Source organism: Labrus mixtus, chromosome 6 (assembly GCF_963584025.1).
Source record: "Labrus mixtus chromosome 6, fLabMix1.1, whole genome shotgun sequence".
NCBI classification, from domain to species: Eukaryota; Metazoa; Chordata; class Actinopteri; order Labriformes; family Labridae; genus Labrus; species Labrus mixtus.
Genome location: NC_083617.1, coordinates 9,210,635 through 9,234,694, shown reverse-complemented (window position 1 = coordinate 9,234,694; position 24,060 = coordinate 9,210,635). Strand labels below are relative to the sequence as shown.

Here is a 24,060-nt window from a genome sequence, read left to right as displayed (position 1 = left end):
TGTTCCTTTTTTTGGTACTTTATTAATGACTTTTGTAGAAACATCTCATTTCTGGGGGGAATTATTTTAGGAAGATTTGTGTAGTACTATTGTGTTGTGTTGTCTTTTGAATTTAAAAGAAGAATAAACCTAGGAAATAAAAGCTTAATTATAGCCTATTTGAAGGTGAGAGGTTTCACTAGATATGATGAATGGAGGCAAAAAAGGTAAATAAATGACAAAAAGAACAAGCGTTATTGGCCAGGTATGCGTTCACATAATGGGAATTTGAGTACTGTTTTATATTATCTCAATGCACTGACGCAACAATAGAAAAAGGTAACACAAACTGCAATGGGAGTACAATGGTGCTGAAATAAATATGCCAGTATAAGGTTTCTTTATATACAAGCTGTGTTAATGATGAAGCAGTTACAGTACTTACAGATACCATGGATTCAGATGACAATAAATAATCAACCATTTATAGTTTAATGTCCAGGTAGATATTTGAATCCGCACATGAATTGTTATTCGACTAAAAACTCTTCATTAGTCACACATATACAAATGCTAACTGGATGTTTGCGTGCACAGCAAACACATCAACTTCATCCCACCTTTGCATAGGTCATTAACCCCAGCTGGGCCGACGAAGTCAAAAAGTCTGGACACACACCCTGTAAAGGCGGAGTTAAGTCACACCAGTACGATCACAGGGAACATTTGTGAACTCAACCGAACACAAGAGGAGAAACAATGTGTGTAGAGAGTGTTGAGAGGAAGTGCTTAGAGAGAAGTTATCAAGTGTTGACATGCACTCATCAACTTCTATACTGCGTCAATGCTTCCATTGTGTGAGTTAGTGACCCTACTGGACTGTTGTCTGTATAATGTTTCAAGGACTGCTAAGGTAAAGTAAGGTAAGGCTACGTGCACCTGAGCCTGGCATCTACACAAGCGTTTGAATCTTTAAGAGAGTCTTAATGCACGCTTTTAAAAGAATAGGTTTAAAAGGTTTAAATGATTTAGAAAAACAACTAAGGGAATTCAATTACGAGATGCATTACCTTACTTTACCTTATCAGCCATACATTGAAATATTACTCGCCAGTCAGTCAATTGAGAGACATTAATGAAGTCAGACCAGGCAATCAATGTCACTATCATTTAAAATATAAGTATATGAAATGCAGAATTCTTTTACCTTCTTGACAGCCTGATATATGTTTGATATTTATCAGTATATTCATCTGCAAAAATTTGGGATCCCATTGCCTCTTTGCATTTGTATATATTTTTGTGCTTTAGGTAAAAATGCACTCTGCCTCTAACCAATTCCCACTTGTTGGATTCATAAAGTTGTTTGATTAATTGATTGAAAAATACCTTCAAAGTCAATAGCTGATTACATGCAATGTACACATGGTTGTTTTTCACATAAACAACATGATTTCACATATTTGTAAAGTGTGAGTGATGTACACTGGACAGTTTGTATCATTGGGCTTGATCGTCAATGGAACTCATAGCCACACTATGTAAAAGTATTGTTATAGGTCCAGCTCTCAGTTGCATGAGAGTGTGTGAGTGTTTCTGAGTGTATTAGACAGCACCAGCAGAGCGTGCGCGCATGGAGGATAGCCGGTATTGGTCTCAGGCACAGTCTATTTCTGCGCCTGAACACACCTAATTTTAAGACAAATACACCCATTTATGCTAACCGGGACTCAAGGTCATTTGCAATTTCAGTGACACAGGTGCCGGGCGTGAAAATGAAAACTGTGTCAGGTGGAAGATAGGAGAGACACCTGCGCTTTGCCCTGGGTGTACTATAGTCCCAAAAAGCTGTTGACATGTTTCTTTCATATTTCTGCATGCAGAAAAAAATTGGCCTTTTTGAAAAAAATTCATTGAAAGTTAAGTCGGCTTTTTCTTGTTTCTTGATCCAACAAATCCACTCCAGTATGCTGCACTCTCAAACATAACATGATTCACTCTGCTCTCATCATGATGATCATCTTTGCAACAGCTGAACAACATAGCGATGCTCAAGAGCTCCTCCCCTGCGATCTTTTCTCCCATTCAGCCTTCCACAATGGCACCCTGCTGATTGTGCCATTCATTATTGATGGTGGGAGCTTGATTACTTTCATGTGATGGTCCTTTAGATTGATTCAGTGCATTGTGGCGGCGGTATTAAGTAAACACCCCCTTCTCCGTGCATCTTTAATGGTTTGCTGCTTGAATGGAGAACGATGGCAATCCTGGCCACAGGGTTGTCCAGGGTTGGAATAACCTTACGAGCTGAACGCATCAATGATGCTCCAGACAAAAGAGACGGGGAGGAGGCTCAAGCTGAAACTCTGTGATAACATCAGGCTTTCTGAATGAGAAGCACTCTGCCGGTCTAAATGGGGAAGGAAACAGTTGACTGGAGGGCATTATTTGATTCAAACAATGCTGTGTCGTCTATACATGAATTATGTAATTTGCCCACAAGGTGGTTGGTCAATTCAAGTCAAGTCATATTTATTTCTCTATAATATTAAACTGCCTAACAGGGATAGAAAAAAAAGTGAACAGTTAATATAAATAATTATTCAACACAAGGAAAACCCAGACTAAAAATGACAGGTAAAGAAATACTTTTAAAACAAATTATGGTAAACACATGACGTAAAAGCGATTCAAATTTTCCCAAATGCCACAGGGAAGAGATGACATATCTCTGTGTGCCTATAATGAGTTTCTTGCAAGCGCAAAGTGACACCAAAGCCAAACCAAGCAAACACACTCAAGCAAGCACTTCAACAAATTTAGCCGGGAAGTCAACTGCATTTACACATCAAAGTCTGCTGCAGCTCTTACGGAGTTTGAATACATTTCATGTGTGGACTGAAGTCAATTGACACTCCAGAGGAGGCTGCACAAAGTCTGATACGTTTCCAGGTTTGGTTGCACCTGCACTGGAGGAGAGAATTTCTAAAATCTCTAGGTGAGAAATCAGAAAGAATGGAGCTCACTAGACTTTTTATGTCCAGTCCTCGTGTCTTTTTGGGCGATTTGGCTGAATGATTAATTTGACAAGCACAGCATGAGATGCCTGAATCACCTGCTGGACATGTTGCTGGTAGATGCTGCATCTGGATTAGATGTTATAAGGCATGTATGAAGAAATGCATGGGTTAAAAAAAAAAAGGTCTGGTTCTGCTGCAATGCTTTTGATTCTGCCAATCATCAGTTTTACAATTTAATAAGAGTACAATGCAAAATAGTTCAGAACATGCTATTGAATTAAATAAATTGCTCTCACACGGCTAGATTCTACAAGCTGAAGTGGAGTTTAGGAAAATTATAGACACTGGATTCCTGTTAAAGACATCGTTCCCTTTTTTTTTAAATCATTACGGTGGTGGTGTCTCCCAACATCATCTGTGGCTGTCCTGAGAAGTGAACAATATTCTGTTTACATAACCTACTATGTAATTTCACTTTTAGAAACCAGTAGAAGACATTTTTAATACATGTGATCTACGCTGTTGTAACAGTCAGCAGCAGACGCTGAGATTCCACCACAGTTATGGCGGCCACACCGCAAGATGGAGGCGCCCCCCACAAAATTGGAAATAAGATTCATCGACCTTAACTTGTCCTGAGAGCTGGATTGTGTGACCCTATAAATACTGCCTTAATCTCCAACTGAACTGTTGGTGGATGATGTTTCTTTGTGGCTTCTACCAGACAAATAAGGAAGAGAATTACAGTATGTCTGCTACATTTATTTGGTTGATTAGATTGTAACAACGTGGTAAAAATTAAAGCTTGTTTTTATTTATTTTTGTTTTATTTTTGGGCTTTTTTACCTTTATTTAGAGATAGGACATTGCATTGAGTCAGAAATCAGGGTAGAGAGAGAGAGTGTGTTCAGCTCAGAGCTCCTGAGTTGGTGGGGGGGGGGTCGGTGCCCTGCTCAACGGCCACTCGCCCGTGCTCAGGAAGTGATCTGGCACCTCTCCAGCTACCAAACCAATTTCCAGACTATAGGTCCACACTGGCACGTGAACATGGCGACCCTCCGATTCCCAACCCAAATCCCTACAGACTGAGCTACTGCCGCCCCCTTACAGCCTAATGACGGATTTCTCTGGCACTGAGTGTTCTTCTGACATGTAGAAGCACCATTACACGTTGCACATTCTACAAACACAGACATTTGCCTGCAGCTATTTTTTGTGCCTATACTGAGTTAAGGGGAAATAAAGTGAAAAAGGAGGACAAGAGAGAAGTATGACCGAGCTGTGGTCGCTCGCTGCAAAGCCAAGCAGTGAACAGTGAATACCCCGCGATGAGCTGAGGAGATCAGAAGCGTCATCATCTTAAACTGACCCAGTTATTCAGCTGTGAAAGCCAGTCCACCCACCACCAACCTTTATTTCCCCCTCTCTCTCTCTCTCACACACACACACACACTCTCTTCACACAGTGTCTAAGAGCTGTCGACCTCAAACCCACAATCTACCAAAGACAACCAACCGAGCAACCGCCACAGCAAATCAGGAGCAAAGTAATAACACTCAGGGGGAAACCTACAAGAATGGTAATAATAACGAGGGGCATTCCCTTCGCCTACACAACAAAGTGAGAAATTCACAGAAGAAACTCAGCGGCGGGACTGCCCAGTATAGCTGCTGCTGCATCTGTAGTAGTTGTAAAGTACTTAATGAGGTTGTTTATATGCAATTTTCATGATTCATGATGTGAGATGGCACGAGTGAGTCACATTTGTTGGCAACAGACTGACACACGGCCGATCATGTCAGTCAGACAAGGAGCAGAATTCGGACGTGATGTCTACGTCTTCTCTTTAATAGCCGTGTAGGTTTTCATTGGTGTAACCCTTTCTAAATTTAAAGTGCAAAGCCAAGCCTGTCAGATGTTTCCCCCGACGTGCACTGCACCAGGAGGACTGGACGACATGGGAGTGTAGAAGAGGGCATAGAGAAGCCGTGCATCTATGTGCGTGTGCGTGCTGGTTTCAGGTTCCAGCTCGGCAAGTGGGCTAGGGGTGGCAGCTCTCACATGACACCATCGGAACTGTTAACACATAATAACGCCAACTTCTATGCATAAACACACGTGCGAGTCTCAAGCGCTCAGGTTATTTGGCAGTCTGGAGAATTCTGTGAGCTCATCACGGGGGTGGAAGCAATATGAAGTGCCCTAAAGCCAAAATTTCACACAAGACTTCTTCCTCTAACAGGGATCCAGTATAATGACTTCGTCTGTCCCCTAAGTGCACCCTGGGACACAGATAGAGCGGAACAAACAGGTGATGTGTGCTGACAAGGTAAGGAATAATCGCCTCATATTAAGGCCAACTACCCAGGTCACAAGAGCGCTGACTTGGGATCAGGATACTCATCCGGACACGGAGGATGACAGTGGTTTATGAGGGGCTTCAAACTGCCTTCGAAGCATATTTGCATCATTGACTCAGTGAAGTGGTCTCTGTAGCTTAGACAAACAGAAGTGTCACCACCTTTATATAGAAAAACAACAACAGCAACCTTCTAAGAAATTAAAGATGTGAACTCATGTAACTACAGTTCCTAAGGTGTCCACTTGAGGCTGGCTCTAAAGGGAGTCAAACCTCTATATGTCCCTTGCCAAAATGCGGCTTTTTCCGCGCAGAGAAAACAGCTCTTCCTTTGGAGATCTCGGCAAGCTAGTAGCCAGTCGGCTACATTCCATGAGTTTTGTTAGCTAGATATATCAATTACCACCACAATTTGAATCTCATTCTGCGGGAAACACAATATTCAACTACTACTACTAGAGCTTATACATTTGCAACAGGCATTCACTGTATTCTGATACTTTGGTAATCAACCCTCTCGTCCATAATGGTGACATATGGCTACTGAACATCAGGCAAAATGGGTCTAAATGGCAACCTTGCATTTTCAATGCGCAGTCAACAAACCCAATTGGTAACATGAAAGTGGCATTGTCAATGAATTTATCTTTAAAACTGTATTTAAGTAGCTTTTATGAAATAATTCTGCTGGTGAGGTCAGAAGGCTTTATCATGAGTACACAAACTACACAGGAGAGGATAGAAATCTTCTGTGTGGGTGATAATCAAGTATAATTGTAAGTGACGATTATTATCCAACTTTTGAAACTTAGAGCAATTTGCTAACTTCCTGTGTAAACAGGACGTCTACTGCAATAAAAAAAAAGTGAATTCAAAGCTTCATGGACCCCACTGCTCAGCGTAAAAAGAAGAAAGTTTGAACTTTTAATCTACAGCTTTTTAAGTTAAAATAAGAAGTCTACTGGTGCAAAATATTAAAAATATCCAAAGCCTGGGGCTAATGAGGCAGCTCGATTGTGAGCTGATTTGCATGCTATTATGAGAGAGCTTCTAGAGGTCGACATCAAAGGCTGGAAAATAAATATCCGTGAGGCAAGTGTAGAGAGGTGGACTAGAATAATACCACTTTTCCTCCTGTCAAACACTGAAATAAACACTTTCTAAGGATCTTAATGGTTTCCCCAAGATTACATGGGGGAATCCTTGGTGGGGCATCAAGAATGCCCGTCAGTCCAGCATGGTATCAGGATAAGCTTGTTCATTAATCCGGCCTGGCTCGCTGAGTTAGCCTGAAAGAGGGAGTTCCAAAATGTCCGATTGATGCCACAGCCAGAGAGGATTTCAGAGGTCCACGGCCAAGCAAAAGCTGCCAAACCAGTGTGCTGTTTCTGCTTTCCTTTGGCTTTAATCCCATATCGTATACGTCTGCCTTTTAGAGCAGGTTTCATCACATCACAGCATCTGCAGTCAGATGAGATTCATTCATATTTGTTACAGATTTTCTCAGAATCGCATACGTCACTGAAAGGGATAACATTATGCAAATCTATAGCTTTCCCTGCGTGATCTAATCGTCACAATGTTTACACCGCAGAACAAACATTTGCATCCATTATGAAGGTTTGCCTCCATAACAAGTTCTCCAGCATTCTCAGACGCGTGCCTTGCGTCAATGCAGATTTCCACACAAAGAAAAGGGAACAGAATCACATGTCACTGCACGAGGCGAGAGTGTGAGCCGCTCACTGAGGGGAATGTCAACAAATGAAACCTCCATTAAACTTTGATGGCATACAACCATACATCAGCACACATCGTGATCTCCCCTTTCACTCTTCTGCCTCAAATGGCAGGGGGCTGGAGACGGCTCCACTGGTGTAGGCATGATCTGACATTCTGTCAGAAAAAAAAAAAACCACACTCTGTATTCCAGTCACACGCTGGAGCTGCACAACTCAACCCGGATTACTGATTCCCAGTGAGCAACTGAACAGAGCTATACAGGCATACGGATTCAGACCAGAGCATTCTTACCGGCTGGACATACATTTTCAAACACAGACAGGTTTTAAAAGTCAAAGATGATAAAAAAAATGTATACAGCCACCAACAGGTTTGTTCAGAAAATGAGCAAAAGACTCACAATCCGTTTTAGAGCTCCTATTCTGAGTCATAACAACCCAGAGAATTCACAGGAATTCATAAAAATGTATGAGGGCTTGTTAAAATATCCACCTTAGGTTCAGTAAGTTCACATCCACCTTTAAGACAAGCTACGGTTAGAGCTCTATTAGGCCGTTAAACTGGACTACTGTCCTTGTCCAAGAATACAAGCACTAGAGGAGAATCGATTTATTGACTGAAGCTACAGGTAGCAATTTGCCTCCCTTTCGGATAGTCACTATGGGACCTTGCCAACAAGTGAGCAAGCAGCAAACTGGTTACATGTCGAACGGTAAAAACATGGACAACTTTACAGCTATGAACATATTCAACGCTTCACTTTATGGTACAAATCTCATTCACTCTATCCTTCTAGATCAGGGATGGGCAACTTTGGTCACAGCAAATTAATTTAATTCTCACTGCCAGAGGGCCAAATTGTATGATACAATAACTATTACAGTCAATTACGTCTCAAATTTAACTCAACATATACCAGTGATCAAATATTATTATGGACATCTCTCTGGTGATCATGATTTAATGGCAGATTTTGACTTGTTGTTGGCCACATGTGGCCCCCAGGCTGCCAGTTGCCCACCCCTGCTCTAGATCAATGTTTCTGAACCTTTTTTCCTCGGAGCCCTTTCCTATAATGGTGATTCCCTTATCCAATTTGGTTCCAAAAACAGTCCCTAGTCATACGAATAGAAAGCTAAATACACAGTAATTTAATTTAAGTCTGTCTTCATAAAACAGCATTTGACTTTCCACAGAACAGACCTCATTAGAACCAGACCTTAGATATGCAATTAATAAATAATTGTAGGAAGTTGGAAGGATGAAAATAGGCAGGATACCGTTTGAAGCCTGGGTAAGTTTAGCACTGCTGCTTGTGTTTGTTTTCTAAACCTGCTGCTCGCTCACTGTTCAGTTGATTCAAGTCTAAGGGGGAATAGTGTAAGACAGTATAAGTAATACAAAGGAGATAAGAATGAATGATTTATTGATCTTTGAAGATTTATTTCTGGGCTTTATGCATTGATTTGGATTGGACAGCAGACAGAGTAGGAATTCACCGGGAGAGAAAGTTGGGAATGACGTCCGGGAAAGGAGCTCCTGGTTGGACTTGAACCTGGGTCGCCCCAGTAGCACTATTGACTCAACATGTGGGGCGGTTCCTTACCACTTGGCTATCTATGCCCCTCCTTATTATATCTATAACATAACATATAGGCAACTCTTTAATTAGGCCAAGTTTGAGATACACCATAAAAAAAAATCCCCAAAAATATTTAAAATATTTAGTACTTAAACAACGAGTCAACCTTCTTATGAATACTGACTGTTATACCTCACTTTTATATTAGTTTATTTTCTTATTAAGAAATTAATACATGTAAAAAGTCAAATTAATTGTCAGAGTTTTTAACTTTAGCCCTCTGATAGACACACATCTCTGCTTTTTATTTGTCCTGAGCATTGTTTTTTCTGAAAATACCTGTTCCCCTAAGTTCATATTTTGGCTCTCTTTATTTACCACAACCTCTGAATACAGAAAGAAACATACATTAGGTATATTTCTAAGAAAAGACAGTGATAGCGTTGAGGTCGTTGAGATATATCTTATTTGTGTGGTCAGAGTGAGGGGAAGAAGAGAGGCTTTGTGCGACACAGTCCTGTCTCTTTTCTCACTGTCTGTATCTACTCTTAGCCGACCCTTCCATCGCCAGCTCCTTTTGTGTTCCCCTCCAAGGTCGTGCAGTGATGGTCTCCGGGGTATGGAGGAGGTGAATAGAGGAATGGTAGAGGGATGCAAACCTGGCTTTCATATTCACCTCTATTCAACCAGCTCTGCTTTAAAAAGATATGAACCTGCACATCGCGTACATAAGTTTGTAAAAGATGAGTATTTTTTTCTCCTTAAAGCCACAGAAAGTCAGAATAAAAACATGTAATAATCATGGAAAAAAACTGACTGATTTCAGTCGTCAATACTGTTGATATTACCATTGTGATGAATGAAAAACAAATATTCCACAGTACCACGCACCAACCTGTTTGTATAATGCACTACCTCACCCATATCTGACTGTATGCAGCACATATAGCAAAGCCTTCCTCTCAGAGGGTATTCATTCAAGAGGATTCATTTAACTGCAAGAAGAAGACCGGTCTCTATTTTGAGCTGGAACATCTGGAAAATAAAGAAATGGTTCTGCAAGTAGAGATCGGGGGGGTAAAAGGTGATTTCTGCATATTGCTTGTCTATATCAGAGATTGTTTTGGAAGCTTCTCATTTATTTGAATCAGACACTGCGCAAAAATTGAAAGGCGATACTACTGGGACCGCGCCTGATTTTGATGTGTGAAAATACAATCGTGGTGTGAAATGTAACACTTTGAGAGCGCTGACTCAGTCTAAAATGAACTTTGGCATCATCGGCAGGACAGGTGCAAACTTACAAGCTACAACAAGCAGACAAAGATTGTTGTAGAGCAGAGCATGCGTGGACAGCTGTGGTTAATGTTCTGGCATGCGTGTCAGCCATACCTCGCCAAACAGATGCACTCGATTAAAATAACAGTGGAGCTGCAACGACGCAAAATTAGCAGCTGAGCTGATGGTATTTTCGGCTTTTCTGAGTCTTAATATTTTGCGGGTTTAGGACGAAAGAAGAATTTTCAAGACATCAAGTGGGGCCTTTAAAACGTGACAAACAATAAGCCAAAGAATTCATGATATTGTTTGGAAAATATTTGTTAGATTAAATAGAAGTGACAGAAGAAACTGTCTTCTAACCCTGTTGTATCTACTGTAATAAAAATACTCATTTCCAGATCTACCAATTGCCCAATTGTAAAGTCTGATAATAAACAGCTTTTTATATATAAACCATCAATCACAACTAGCCATTTAAAAAGAGCACTATTTCATGCTACAGAACCCCCCCCCCCCCCCCCCCCCCACACACACACACACACACACAATGTTTTTATGTCTGAAAATAAATTAAATCTCATAAATCACACTCCAACCACTGGCTCTGCACCCCTGGAATTGGTTCCATTTAACCCCAGTGGCCCTTGTGAAACGGATGCCCACAAATTGTTGTACCTATAACAACAGAAAAACAGTGATTGACAGGGGAGAGGGTGTGAAGTGGGGGAGGGGGGGAGACGGTATGAAGGAAAGCCTCTCAGGTCTGACAGGATGACAGCTCCTAAAATGAGCATCTGTCAGAGAGAGATGAAGAGGAGGCCTGTGGGGATCTGTTACAGACGGACGGGACGAACGGTCTCAGAAATCTCCTCTAAAAGTTTCTTTGTGGCATCATTAATTCGTTTTTAAAAAAAAAAGGATATTTCACTGCACTTTGAGAGATGTGTCGCTGCAGGATTAAAACATCACAAAGAGGTGGACTTGTGCACTCTGTAAGATGTACAGTACGCTCTATATACCACAAAGGCAGGTCATCCTTCCCTTTGCAGCACCCTGCACCTAATGGAGGCGCCTTCCCCGCAGAGACAGACAGTGTGATCTTGACCTTGAACGTAAGCAGAGGAATTCATGAGGGCAAAAAAGAGGAGAGGAGGACACAAGGAAGGAGGAGATAAAACGATGGAGGAGATGGTGACAGGAGATGAGAGGGAGGAGAGAGAAAAATGAGAATTAGCCCTCCCTCCCACCCCCTGTGGAACATGAGCAGCATTAAGAGGTGGCAGAAAATGGCTCTGAGACAGAATGAGAGCGAGAGAGAGAGAGAGAGAGAGAGAGAGAGAGAGAGAGAGAGGGCAGCTGAAGAGGAGTGCAGGGAATGGAGAATATTAGAGCACGTCCTCAAGGCACAGCAAGAGCTTAAATGCCACAGCGTGTACACGTCCGTGCATGTTGTATCTTCACCTCTTTGTGTGTGAGTGTGCGCATATATCATGCGAGTCTTCAACCTCTAAATGTGTCCAACCTTTATGTGCGTGTGTGTGTGTGTGTGTGTGTGTGCGTGCGTATGTGGGGCTGTCCATGCGACAGAAGGGAGGACCCATACTGGGATTATGCCACTGTGGAGAAGATGAGGGGATGCATGTGACCCGCCTGCAAATAGCTTTTGACACATTACAGGAGAACATTTTGCAACTCAAACACCCAAAATCCTCCACATGAGCTTCTTAGTGGTTCCTTTTTTCATTCTGCGGAATATCCCGATGTTACAGTCGCCATAATGTCCACTATGCATATGCACAACATTTAGAAGGACACATTATTGTTTGCCAAATGTGTCTGTTCAGCTGTTGAACTATACTAAAAGCAAAACAAACGTAGTGATAGGTTAGCCATGTATAAAAGATTTAATGTGGGAGTTCAGTGGAAACACTCTGTATGACATAACAACACACACAGATGAACTCTGGGTAAAAAAAAGTGTGGTTTTTGGCTGCTGGATATCACAGGTCCACAAACCTCTGGGTTATACAGAGTGTCAGTGTGTTCGCCACTGCCCTATTCTGAGCCGCTGGCTGCTTGAAATGTGGAAGAGCACGCGATGATAGACCAGAACATTCTAAAAGTCGAAACTAATAAAACCTACACAAGAGGGACTGGGAAGATATATCTGCAACACATTCAGTATTTTCAAAGACTCATACTGCAAAACGTGAGGAGCTCTAGGTGTCACACTTCAAAGGAATGGGCTGATGAAATGATTAAGATTTCTTCATATGAGCCCATGCTAGGAAGAATAAATGTTGGGGGGGGGGGGGGGGGGGGGGAGATGTTGGGTCAATTAGCTACATTTTGAAATTGAATTGCAATAGAATAATAATGAGAATGACTGAATATTTCTCATGTCTAAGGTTGTGTTTTATGTAAAGGACTGGCTGTCATGTATTCTGTAGAAATGTCCTGTATCTCTTTATATCTGTGCAATGAAGTGCTGCACAGTATACAAATGTTCAATAATTACGGTAATAAATACTGGATTCAAAAAAAGGGCACAGGAAAGAAGACATTTTTATTTGTTGTGTTTTAAACACAAATGACTCTAAATATGGATTTGCCATGGTTTCCTTGGTTGCATTACTTATATAAGTAAAATAAAACTACACATCAAACCCCGCAGACGGTTTGTAGGGCTCTCACGTCTCCTCTTAAATCCAACTTTTTAAATCGTTTTAAAAAATGTAACTTTTTTGGCACCTTTTCCTCGACACGGGAGTTTTCAGATCTTGTTTTACTACATGTGCTGCTACACTTTTTGTTCAGCTATTTTAAGTTGCCACCACATTACTCCCAGTGGTCATATCTGTCAGTACAGTAACGGAAAATCTAATTAATGTCACGTAAGAAAGACAAGTTCCTCTGGTTGTGCTTTTTTTGGTGAACATGAAGAAGGAGGCCATATTTTATTTGAAGCTGTTATATTTCTCAATGTTTTTAGGGCAAATCAAGCCATCAGTATTTCTTTAAACCAATAACAGCTTTATCTTTGGCTACTAAATCTGGTCACTGCATAGACAGTGTTGTAGACAAGTGAATAGGATACAATCAGAATGTATTGTTTTCTGAAAGTAAGAGAAGTCACTTAAGTCAACATTCAATTAAAATACAGTGGAAGATATTTAGGCTCATTGCTATTAAAATATGGATACAGTTTAGTCTAATATAATCTTGTCACAATCTATAGTCACCATTAAATAAGGCCCCTGCTGCTAATAATTCATGCCTCCCTGCTGGCTCATGGATTTCAATCTATTCTATTTTTTGCCTTGCATCCCATTAGGCTTCAATTAAACAAAAACGACTTCTCCTAAGACTTCTACCAAACACAGAATCCTTTCAGCCCTGACAACATGACACTGAGTGCGCCTGTTCCACTGAGGTATTTGTTCAAAAAAAAAAAAAAACGAACCCATATAACTCTGCAGAGAGTCGTCCTGGTTTTGTGAGGATACGTTCACGACGTGCACTGCAACGTGTCAACACCTAACATGCTGTTGATTGATTCATTGCCTTTAGGGATATTTGAATGCAACTCAAAGTGGCTGCATGAATGCGGTTTAATAGATGACAGTCCAAGAAAGAAAGTTTTCAAAGGAACGAGTGGGTGGTCTGAGCGAATAAAAGGTCAAATGTATAATTTCCCACTTGTATTCTCTAAATGCATCATCGTGTTAGTCAGAATCATAATCAGAGTAAATACAGGGATTTATATGTGTATATTTCTGATTTTTAAACACCTTTGGTAACTTTATTTAAGTCCTTCATTTCTTGTTAGGATTGTAATTGCACCATGTATCAACGAACAGCTAGTTTGACATTTACATAACTGGTTCAATTTCCAATCAGGACAATGAAAAATGACCACTTTATTTTACAGTGAGAGGATAAGGGCGTGGAGAGCGTGCTGCGTGAATACTAAGAGGTTGTCTTAAAGAGGCTCATTCGCCATCTGCTCTGCAGGTCGTAATGTATTCAGGTCACAAACTGTTGTCCGTGCCACACAATTCCATTATGTGCCTTTAATCACAGCATAACTCATCCCTGCCATCGTTAATAATATCAAAACTTTATCACACTGATGCCAATTCTGTTACAATGCATACAGAGCGATTACTTTGTCTGATGAATATTGCAGAATTCGGGCAGAACCTTTCATCCTTCTCCAAAAAGTGTCACACTGCATTTGGCTGCCTAAAGAACAGCCCAGCCCTGCCAAATATGGAATTAAAAAACGTCAGCTTCCCTCCCAATAAGGCAAATGGGCAAATGGATCGACTACCATTTGAATGGTAAAACAATATTGCCACAACGAATCCTGTTTTCTCCTTCCAACCACCGAGGGATCCAACCCCCACCCGCGCATCTCAGAGGAGACGCAGCGGTGACATGATCTTTATCTAATTAAATCAAGGTTTCGTTTAATTTCCGGAAGGTTAATGAGAAGTTTATCATCCGCACCAAAGCCCACTTTTTTTCTTCGCTCGCTAACAATGTAGCGCCTCCTGATAAGGTAAGGAAGCTCGCTCGCAGCAAGGTGAGAGATGAGACAAGGATCCGCAGAGGAGGGAAAAGCTGCGTTAGTGTTCTGTTTTTGTTGGCAGGCTATGTGTAAAGCAGCAACAGCCCTCCTCTGTGCTACAGTAGATCAAACCGTGCACAGAGCTGTCCAGCTCGGTCAATATTGTGGGTGGATGCCTGGAACCTGCCATGAATGACCTTAACACGTCTTTAAAACCTTCACCCATCAGCAGGAGGGATGGAGGTGTCACAGGACACACTGTGAGTGGTTTCCTTTTCACCAAACAAGCTGACAATTTACTGCGAGGAGTTAAAGTGTTACAGGAAATACTCAATACAAAGACTGAATATTCTATGTTCAATTTCATGAATACTTACCAGGCCCACAGTATGCTTCGAGATATGGTGAAGGAGAGGAACAGAAGGCTCGTTTGTTCATGCTTTCTCTTCTCTTGCCTTTTGGGGTATATATTATTAATTCCACTTTATTCTTAAAGTTATTCATTCAGTGGATAATTAATATTCTCCCAAGCAAGCAGATAGCTAATCCGACTCCAGTGGAGAGGAAAAGTAGTGTATTCATTCTCCACAGAAAGGTCTCATTTATTTCAAATGTTTCATGTTTAACATCTCAGGGAAGCTTTGCATATTTTTACTATAATAACAACTAAACAAACTCATTAAACTGCAGGTATATTGATATATCATGGTAATATATCTGATTGTATCTTCATTTCTGGACGGTCATGTGGTTCTATGTTTTTGACTCTCTCTATTTATTTACCTTGTACGTGTAAAGGTTCTCGACTCTGTAACTTTTACAGATCAACTTGTTTTATCAATTGTACGATTGGAACCTGCGCACTTTATACACCTCTGCATTTTTACCCACGTACCGTGCATTTGCACTTTGTGTGTTTTATGTATTGTCTGCGTTGAATTAAGTGACTCTGTATGTATCGGAACTTTGTTCAAATTGAACAATCCCTGACGAATAAAACCCGATCAAAAGTTTTATTATTCAATCAATAATTGTTGGACAATCAAAGCTTTTGGATTCTCATGAGGCCCTGATCATTATCGATAATACACTGAGCCAAACTCGTCCACGTCCATCGCCTCTCACCTCTCCTCTGATCATACTCAGACTGGTTCCATCGATCATTCACGAGCACTGACACACATACCGATATTCAGCATCCAACATAGTTCAGCAGACTGCTGCATAGATAGGCAATCAGCTCCCTTGAGATGGAGGATTTTATGGGATAACCATTGGACACAAGGCCTTTTTATAATTCACCCCTCCATTCTGATGACTGATTGAATGTGCAACATAAAGCTGCTGTGTCCTCCTATCTCAAGCTGCTGCATATGAACTCTTGACTGCAAATGAGACTGGGAGTGGATCCTTGGTAAGCACCTATAAAACTCAGATGGAAAATATAACGGCAACAAACATTCTTTACTTCTGTGCTAAACAAGCAGCAGCCCTTTAGAGCAGTATCAATTGGAAGTTTCATTCAACTTTATTGTTTAGGGGTATAAAAAGCCACATTCTGAATGTTAATATAGCACAAATTGCTGAGGTTGAGAAAATTCTCAACATTTTTATCTCCCTCGTGCACATGTTGGTTTACAGTAACAATTAAACATAATTCTTCGTCTTCAATTATCATGTGATGTTTGTTGAGGGGTTATTTCCGACCCTAAAGGCTAAAGTTCATCGCAATTACCCAACAAGTCTTCTAACTTCCCTCTGCACACTCTGCTGACTTTATGAATCTTTAACGACATCAAAGTTCTTTCTCCTACGCAAAGGTTGTATTTGAGGCTTTGATGAAATGACCAAGCCTCATTTTTTCTCAGGGGTGCAGTCTCAAATGACCAAAAGCACATTCATTATGCAAAAAGAATTGCTTTTACTTCAAATTAAGATGATCTTTTTCCGACGTATCTTCTGGCCAACTCCAATAAATAAAAAAAACTGCTTTTATTAATAAAAAATTCCTTGCACTTGCCCTTGGAGCTCATTAAAAGACAAGATGTAAGGAATGAAAGCATACCAAGGACGGTGGAGCCGGAGAAAAACAAAAGCAGACACAGAGAGAGGGCACATAGCTGATTCCTGTGAATAGGAGATGTGATGTTGCCACGGTGATGGGCCACTTGTGGGAATACCTATGAATGCAATGTGTCAGAGAGAAACATACAGGAGCAGCAAAGTGATAAAAGGGGATCGGAAAACCAAGTCACATTCTGTCTTCAGAGGATAGGAGGGTGTAACCCGTAAGCCTCTCTGTCAAACTGGGTTTTATGCTCTCCTCACTGCTTCTAAGTAGCCCCATGATGAAGCTGCCCCCACCTTCTGCTGTACAGTCAATCGATCTAAGCAGTTATTCAAAATGACGCTAAAGTAAATGGAAGACACAGATCATCTCTCCGAAAAAAGAAGACTGTGCAGTTGCAGTACAAATCATGGAAAGTGTAGTGTCAGTAGTCTGAATCAATGGTTGTCAACAGGGTTACAAAATGAATCTAGGTTGTTCCCAGGAAGTTTTTTATTGATTATTATTGATTAAATCTGGAAGATATTTTGTCACCACCTTCATTTTGACTATGCCCGATTCCTGCAATAGGAGCAACCACGTGCATGAACCGATCAGCTATCATCCAACTATATATGCTTCTGGAAATTATGGACAACTTTTGAGGCATACCAGTGCTCCCAGTGAACTTCTTCTTACATGTGCTGAAATGTTTACTGTTTAATCAGAAACTTCAGCAAGCAACTCTGTGACCAGACCAAAAGTGAAGCAAAAGTCACCTCTCCAGATATGTAACGCTGATGTAACAATAGGAACTATTGTTCTGATGTAAGAAGCAACACGGACGTTTTAGGGTGTAACACAGAGGGAGAGCTGCATGTCACAGGCCGGTTGAATGTACCTGTGTGAAGAGTTTCATTAAACTTGAATACCCGGTTGGGTAGAAACAGATATTCTGTGTCTTTTTAGTACATTAAGAGCAGAATATAACAGCTGACATCTCTTGGTTTATCACATCTCCTGGAGTAGCACGCATTCATGGTTCTGGTTAGTCTACTTGAAATAGCACATAGAGACTTCACTCAGGCTTATTTCAGCCAAATGAGCCCGATTAAGAAACACATTTTCTTGGTATTTACTTGCAAATATTGATCATTTCTGACGCATTTCCAAAAAGTCTAAGTGATTGACTTTTGCACCAATGTGTCAAGCAGATTTGTCCCAGAAGTTGGAATTTTTTTTTTTTTTAAACCCTGCAAAAAAACAGATTGTTGCACTTGCATGTAGATATCTCTTTATGTCGGTAAATTAAGGGTCGTCAGATAACCGCTGAAGGGGGCCAGATTGTTATTTTGGTGGATTGCGTTATACCTGCTTTTGAGACTCTACACTGACTGTTGTTCTTTACACCAAAGCCTGCTGATACACGATTGGTCAATACTACCCGGACTTCTAACGTACTACAAACGGAAACAAAGCACTTCCCTAAATAAAATCAAGACCCCCTCTACAGATACTACATTAATCTGTAAACAGAGATTTTTCACAAATGAAACCAAGAATCAACAACCATATCTTTCAAATGTAGCCCATGCAGGCATATGTGCTTCAAACAGCTCTGTCCTTGCAAACAGAAAGTAAAAGTCTAAAGTGTTTCCCTGGTGTCTGAGGAGAGCAGAGAGGAGGAGAGGGAGAAGGAAGAGGAGAAACGTCAAACTGCTTCTGGTCCATCTTTGATGCATTGAGGCTTTGAAGTCAATACTGATGCAATTTAGGGCCAGAGGCGGAGAGAAAGCTACAAACCATTTCATTAGCACCTTCCCTCGGCTTTTAGACGAGACAGCCTCAGTAACAAGGCCAAAAATGTCTCAATTTCTCTGATTTACTCAAGAGCGAGGCAAGACTTTGTTTAAATTTTTACCCTGCAGAGCTTTAGAGAAATGTCTGAAAATATTTGGCATCCTTAAGAATATAAATCACAGGATGTTTTTACAAAATGGCAACCTCCGGGGCAAAGAGCCGATGAACAAGTGCCAAAAAATTGCAGTTCAGCAGTTTCTCGCTTGGCCACTGGAGGCTTGATTCAAATGGCAGTCACTCACCATTAGATCACAGATGAACCACTTCTACAGCCCACTCCTCCTATTCTTTACAACTGTCGGTGCTTAATTCATATATCACTAATGAAAAATGTTATCATTTAAAGCCATCATGTTTTGCATGATTAGGGGTGTGGTCTTTCTGTCACTTCTTCACTACTTATCTGCCTTGCGTGTTTGTGTTGTTGCAGAGAGACTTTGTCATAATAATATAAATAACTGTACCCACAGACCATCCAAGAAATGTGTGCTCCTGGTTTTTACAATCAGTCACAATCAAGTATGAAATCATTTACATTTAAATAATAGTTATCAGTGTCCACCCCCACTACACTTTGCTTGTTATCTTGTTCAGTGTTTGTCATACATTGATTTATTTCAAACCCGTCCATGAGAGTCAAGGTTGTTTTGGCTTGAAGAGAAGATGGCAGGCTGTAGTTGTTTTTAAGTTACCAGGTTCCTGTATTTTAACCACCAGAGATGTGGGTGAGCCAGTCACGAGTTTGTTACATTCTGCAAGCTTGCTAAGCTTCTTTAGTCATACAAACACACAACTCACAAGCGCTTCGGCCACAAATAGAATCTTGTTCTGTGGGAAACAGGATGGTAACTAGCTCTTTTGCCAGATAATAAAATAACCACTGGAACAGATTGTGTAAATTTGATAACCTGGTGTTCACCAACCCTCGCTGCACTACCAGCACCGCCCTCGTCCAGGTATGGTCACTTATGGCTCCTATAAACCAAACTGGCATCAACCAAGATGATGAGAGTCAAATCTTTAAATCTGCACAAACCAATGGATGATATCCAATCAATTACTTTATTAGAACTGTGAAAAATCTGAACTCAGATCGATCCTAAAATAAATATATAGTCCCCTTGCTACTATTTAATTTCATCCCCCCCCCCCCATCTCTTATTCTCACTCAACCTCCCATACAGTAATCTTTCTCCCTCCCTCCTTCACTTCCTTCCTGTGCCTCTTACATCACCTGTGATAGTCCCCTAATGATATCATGGAAACAGTGAGCAGTGAGCGGCCGGCTGGTTGAGGTGATGTTTTTTAGGGACACTGTTTGGCCGTCCCATCCCAGGAAACAGAATCCCAGTGGGGGTAAACGGATCTGAAACCTGGCTTAGCAGATGGTCCCCACTGTGCTGACTCCTCTGATAAGCAATTAGAGGGCACAAACATGACACTAGTGACAACAGCATATTCAGAACGAACCTGAGACCAAATCTACGACGGGGTAAGATACTATCACAGGAGCGGTCATAAAAAGACTGAAATATGAAGCATATAATTCAGCAATGCCTACACACAGAAAGCTGGCACTCAATCACCTTCACCTTCAGAGCCTCAGCACAGCACACAGTAAGGAGGTGTTTCCCATCGATATAAAACATTATGTGACAGTTGCTTTTTGTTGCCTCTTAGGTCAGTTTTAGGGGGAGTAGAGCCATTCCATCTATCTTCCAGCACCGTGTTGCTGCAATAATAACCTGTCCACCCTATAAAGCAGAGGTAGGGATGCAGTCGGCCCCATCTCCGATGATCCTTTCACTCCCACACCATCTCTTTCTCTCTGTGTGACTCAGTCCTGCTGATGTATAGAAGGTGGAACAGACTGAGAAGAGGAGGCAGTTGCTGCTTCACAGAGCAACTGACATGCAGCATTTAAAGCCTACACCAAAGAAAATACTGAATGTCGGAAAAGAAAATCGTAATACTTCATCAGTTCCGAAGGAGAGACTTTTTTATTGTTGAAGGAGTTTGGAACAGACAATGATTTTAAGAGTAAAACCTACAATTAGGGTTAGCTCAATAAAACACATTATCATCGACATATTGATGAGCAGGTGCAATAAACACGTTGCTTAAGCCTGCCTGAAATGCAATAAAAAAAGGAACCCTTTTTATTCACATCTGCCATCCAATCACATGCATCATTGAACCATTCAACCAATTAGATGGAGCCTCAGCTGCTGTCAGTTAACCTTAATTTAGCTGGTTAGATTGGTAGCGACTAGCTAACACAACGGCTAGGGAAGGAAAGCGGACAGAGGAAAATTAGGGTGACCAAGACTTTGTGGTGAGAAAGAGACACTTCATCTATTTCAATCTAGTTTAGATTATGAAAGGACATCATGCTAAAAACACAGGTAAAATGCAAACTTTATTATTTTTCTGCATGCTATATTTCATGGCAAGAATGAAAAACTTTAGTGCACATGGTTAGATTGTTCTCATATTGTGCAGTGATGTTCCTTCTTTCTCCAGAAATCGTCAGTTATTCTGTATATCATTCAGTCTGAATCTCCAACAGCAATATCATTTCTCCTCCATTTATGCACACAAAAATACCGTCAAGAACTAAAGATGTTTGGGATATGTAAGTAAAATCATCTATTGTTTGAGGATGCTGAAATTATTAAAATTGTACTGACAGCTGAGCAGTCACAGCACTGAAAAACAATGTGCATAAACTTGCACAGGCCAGTAGTTTACAAGCTGCAGACACAGAAGTTTGCAGTTATCTTCAAATAAGTACAACTCAAAGAGAAATAACACTAGTCATCCTTATTTTACTTTTCAAGGAAGGACTCCTGCATCAGCAGGAAAATAAGAGAAAACACATGTTTAATCAGCAGAATTTCAACCAAAGGAATTCTCCGTCTTTAATAATCTCGGTAGAGTCCGCCGCCTCTAATCCTGATTTTGGAAAGCTTTAAGAAAGATGCCTGGCAGCGAAATCCGTTTTAGATGCAGTTAAATCAATGTGATGCTGCAGGTTCTGATCCATTAGGTGTGCGTCATCCGAGAGACACTGAGTCACTCAGCCCTCCTCCCTGAGACCATACCAGGCGGCCATGACGAAGATGAGACGGGGAGAGCGCTGTCTGGGAGGTGACGGGGGGCTCTAAATGACAAACAAGAGAACGTCTGCATCCTCTATGGCTGTGTGCTTAGTTCTCCAAGTGTCTGCATGCAATTTTCTTCCTGTCTGTTTGCTCTTGTGTCTGGCAGCTGTTTAGCTTGTTATTTTGTGCCGCTATCTGTCTGTCTTTAGCATGCTTTTTAATGCACTAGTGACTCTAACTGTAATCTAATTTCTGACTCCTTGGCCCAAGGTCTTAAGAGAGCACAAATAATTATATTGTAAAAAAGGAAAAGGAAAATGCTGAGTCTCAAGGAAGGCAATATTTTAATTATCCAATAGCAAGGGCTACTTTTTAAAAGCTATGGTGGGCTTGTTGTAATTAGCTAAGTGTTTTTGGATTTTCTTACAAGACACAACAAGGGTGATGGCACCAGAGTCGTTCCAACAAACAATAACTGACGTGGATCAAATTTTGAAACACAAGAATTAAACTTTTTACCTCATATAGTTCAGTTAGAGGGGCATGATTTGATTTGTGAGTATTTTTAGAATAAACATGCTGAGTCTTTTCCTCCAGGCCCAGACTGAAAGGAAACAAATGAACAAGCAGTGTCGCCACACTGTCTCAGACACATTGCCTGCTAAGTCACAGGTGACTTTGATCTAATAAGGAGAAGGCCGGGCTAGCCAGCTAAGTGAAACATCACTCCTGTGTCTGCTCTCTTGACCTTTTCAGGAGAGAGGGAGCTTGAGTTGGGGAGGGACAGAGACAGGCCGAAGGGAGAGCGATAAGGGCCCGCAGGTGGCAAATGGATGGGTTAATAGATGGGGGGAGGAAAAAGAACGAGTAATGATGAGTCATCCCGCAGACTGGTCCAGAGTTATGACAGGCCTTAAGAGGAGCTGTGGGGGAAATCATTCATGAGGACAAAGTGAGATGGACCATTTCAGGGTTGTAAAAGTCTCCCCTGTGTGCTGCAAATTCTAGAAGCAAAGTAATGCTGATCAATTAGATGAAAAAAAAGGACATATATATATTACGTCAACCACACCAGGTGATAAAAAGTTACAGTTTTCTTGCCCTGCATTCCATTTATTTAATCTTTCAATTCAGGTTTATTTCACTGTTGAGGAACTCAAGCTGTAACACAAGTTGTTTTATACACTCTGCACTCTTCTACTCTTACTTGACAGAATTTGAAATGAGATGTTTACTGTATAATATAACACAGGACCGTGTGGCTGTATTTATATATGCAAGCTCGGATGTGCAGCACTATCCGAGGAAGCAGTGTGTAAATTTCTGCCAGCTGAAACGATACAGCACGGTGACGGTGCTCCCTGTAGCTCGTCTTTCCTGCGACGACATCCTGCTTTCCCTCCCACCCCCCCATCCACCTCCACCTCCTCCTCCTCCCGCTCCACCACTCAGTCAGGACACGACTTGTGTTTCTTATGTGCTCGCTGCCTCGATAAACCACGCCAGCAGGCCTGCAGCTGACCTGTGGACAAGGTATGAGAATAATCTAAACCACATCCAAAGTTAAATGACATGTAGCACTGCATCAGATACTTCTGCCGATGTATTAAAATATACAAACAGCCATTCATCACATAAAAGGATTTACGACAAATGTCTGTAACTTGTTATACATTGAACTTTATTTTAATACGTTGTGGCTGTTGCACTTGTGCCTTGCAGTATAAGATATACTATATATCTGCAGTTGCTCTAGCAATTATAATCGATCTATTATGACAGCAAAGCAAAAGTGAAAAAAGGGAACATCCGACAAAACGATACTCAAAAGCTATGCTTCAAGTCAGCTTTGTCTTGAGCTAAAAACCACTCTCATGCTGCCATGCAGGTTTAATGTTAACCATGTTTACCTTTTACTTAAGCATGTTAGCATTGGACCTTTGCTACTGTTTTGCTTCTAGCACGATACACACAGAACTACTGAGGCTTAAAGGAGCAATATGTAACTCTGACATGTAGCATTGGAAATTGGTACTGCAGTCTAAATTGAAAACATTAAAGAGAGAGAGCTGTCTCTCTGTCTCTCTGTCACGTATTGGTCCTTAGTTTTTTCAGGCAGCTATTCATTGCTTGTTCTATTTCTATATTCATCAGAGTCAGCTAAATAAAATATTCTTATCTTATCTTAGTTTCTAACAAACCTGACTCTGATTCTGATGTGGTCTACACCTATTTGATAAATTGCAATTCCAGCTCCTTAATGACTCTACTGATAGAAGAAAGGGGATCTCAAGAAAAGCTGGGATTCATCTTGTGAGCAGCACAAATGTCGTCCTCCAAGTGGGCGTCCCAGGTTCAAGCCCACCCTGTGGCTCCCACTCCCCTCTGATTACTTTCTCTATCCACTGTCCTTTCTCTACAATAAAGGCATAAAAAGCCCCCAGAAAAAAATCATTCAGTCGAGGCCCAAGTGGGGGACGGACCAGCAAACTGTCAGGTCAGCTTTTTTAT

General features: G+C 41.1%; 1 protein-coding gene across 1 annotated transcript in view; it reads right to left on the bottom strand.

The window, feature by feature from the left end:
• kcnma1a (potassium large conductance calcium-activated channel, subfamily M, alpha member 1a) overlaps positions 1 to 24,060 on the bottom strand; it is a 154,739-nt gene that overhangs the window by 81,595 nt on the left and 49,084 nt on the right. The window lies entirely within an intron of this gene.